The sequence below is a fragment of the Triticum dicoccoides genome, chromosome 4B (assembly GCF_002162155.2).
Source record: "Triticum dicoccoides isolate Atlit2015 ecotype Zavitan chromosome 4B, WEW_v2.0, whole genome shotgun sequence".
Lineage (NCBI taxonomy): Eukaryota > Viridiplantae > Streptophyta > Magnoliopsida > Poales > Poaceae > Triticum > Triticum dicoccoides.
In genome coordinates, this window is record NC_041387.1 from 18745689 (window position 1) to 18747835 (window position 2147).

A 2147-nucleotide genomic window follows, 5' to 3' on the forward strand; every position below is an offset into this window, starting at 1 on the left:
CGCTTCTGCCGAAATTAACTCACCGTCTGATGAAGTCGATGCGGGAGACAGATCCGTGTTCCTCCCCGCCTTGTCACTCACCAACCCCACGAGCCTGACCTGCATATCCCAAACCCAAGCAACTGTAGTGAGTGCTTCCTCACTGGAAACTAGTCGTTGTAAGTACGCGTGTGAGTAGCTAGCAATTGGTCAGATTTCATGGCCAACTGCAAGGGATGATTTGTGACAAGAAAGTTAAGCTTTCAGTTTAACAACAAATCAATCAGCTTTCAGTAGTACACTAGTGAAATATTATGGGGCAGTGGCTTAGCACCTATGCGAATGCCGGGGAGGACGACAAGACGAATCGTGGCAGGACCGGAGGCGTCAACATGGAAGAAGAATGGATCCCCATCATCACGAAAAATCATCCCTGCGCGCGTGAGGAAACGAACCGCATTAGGGAAGGGAAGGGAACCAAATCGAAACCAAACCGAAAAAAGAAACAGAGATGGTGGCGACCTGACCCATTACTGAATTGCTTGCATTATTGAACTAACAGCCAACAACATTTCAAGTGACGACTGAACGTGGAGCATTTGACAAAAGTCAAGACCGACATCCAGCAATGGCACGCATAGCACAAAGGTCCAAAACTGAATCCCCTAGGACGCACGCATCTAGAACTTGAATAAAATCTTGCGCTTCTGCCGAAATTAACTCACCGTCTGATGAAGTCGATGCGGGAGACAGATCCGTGTTCCTCCCCGCCTTGTCACTCACCAACCCCACGAGCCTGACCTGCATATCCCAAACCCAAGCAACTGTAGTGAGTGCTTCCTCACTGGAAACTAGTCGTTGTAAGTACGCGTGTGAGTAGCTAGCAATTGGTCAGATTTCATGGCCAACTGCAAGGGATGATTTGTGACAAGAAAGTTAAGCTTTCAGTTTAACAACAAATCAATCAGCTTTCAGTAGTACACTAGTGAAATATTATGGGGCAGTGGCTTAGCACCTATGCGAATGCCGGGGAGGACGACAAGACGAATCATGGCAGGACCGGAGGCGTCAACATGGAAGAAGAATGGATCCCCATCATCACGAAAAATCATCCCTGCGCGCGTGAGGAAACGAACCGCATTAGGGAAGGGAAGGGAACCAAATCGAAACCAAACCGAAAAAAGAAACAGAGATGGTGGCGACCTGACCCATTACTGAATTGCTTGCATTATTGAACTAACAGCCAGCAACATTTCAAGTGACGACTGAACGTGGAGCATTTGACAAAAGTCAGGACCGACATCCAGCAAGGGCAGGTGGAGCACAAAGGTCCAAACTGAATCCCCTAAGATGCATCTAGAACTTGAATAAAAAGCTTGCGCTTTGCCGAAATTAACTCACGTCTGATGAAGTCGATGTGGGAGATAGATCCGTGTTCCTCCCCGCCTTGTCACTCACCATCCCCACGAGCCTGACCTGCGTATCCCAAACCCAAGCAACCGTAGTGAGTGCTTCCTCACAGGAAAGTGGAAACTAGCGTTGTAAATATGCGTGTAAGTAGCAGTTGGTCAAATTTCGTGGCCAACTGCAAGCAATGATTTGCTTCTCCTTCCTTGCCCCCAAACTGAACGCACGCATGAGTCAGACGCGGAGATGGACGGGAACCACAAGGAATTAGGGGAGAAGAGGAGGGACTCATACCTGGAGAAGAGGGTCGCGGGCGAGGAGCCGCTGCGTGGTTGTGGAGGACGACGACGCTGTGGCAGTGGCGGATCTGCACGCCGCCTGACCAGCTCGAGCAGGGGCCGGCAGTGGTGCGACGGCGCCGATGGCAAAGAGGCCGGGGTGGAAGGAGGAAGCGGCGGTGGGAGAGGACCATGGCCGCGGTGGTAGCGGATGCGTGTGCGTCCTCGCGTCTACGCGGCGGCGGCGGCGGGGCTGGGGTTTGGGTCGGGGGGAGAAGAGTTCAGTTTGGGTTGGGCCTGGCTGGGGTTGGGACTTGGGGTGGGGTGGGGTGGAGGATATTTTCATTTTGGGTTTGAACCGTAACCGCGAATATTTTCACGCCTCGGCGCGGCAGCCCAAAATAGTGTTTGCAAGGAGCCAAGGAGCGAGAAGCATGCCCATGAACTAATTTAGAGTTTTCGGTGTTGAGTTTGACATGTTTC

At 51.6% G+C, this 2147-nt stretch overlaps 1 long non-coding RNA gene across 3 annotated transcripts; it reads right to left on the reverse strand.

Annotated features, from left to right (window-relative positions):
• Position 1: 1 nt before the first annotated feature.
• On the reverse strand, positions 2-1946 carry LOC119293226. Of its 3 annotated transcripts, none has more exons than XR_005142988.1 (7): positions 1681-1946; positions 1381-1455; positions 1188-1244; positions 995-1093; positions 705-780; positions 314-412; positions 2-99 (listed from the first exon to the last, which is right to left on the reverse strand). It is a non-coding gene; the product is annotated as an uncharacterized LOC119293226 (long non-coding RNA). The 3 variants fall into 3 exon arrangements; XR_005142986.1 differs by having other exon boundaries at positions 1183-1244; XR_005142987.1 differs by lacking the exon at positions 1188-1244 and having other exon boundaries at positions 1681-1942.
• Positions 1947-2147: the final 201 nt, after the last annotated feature.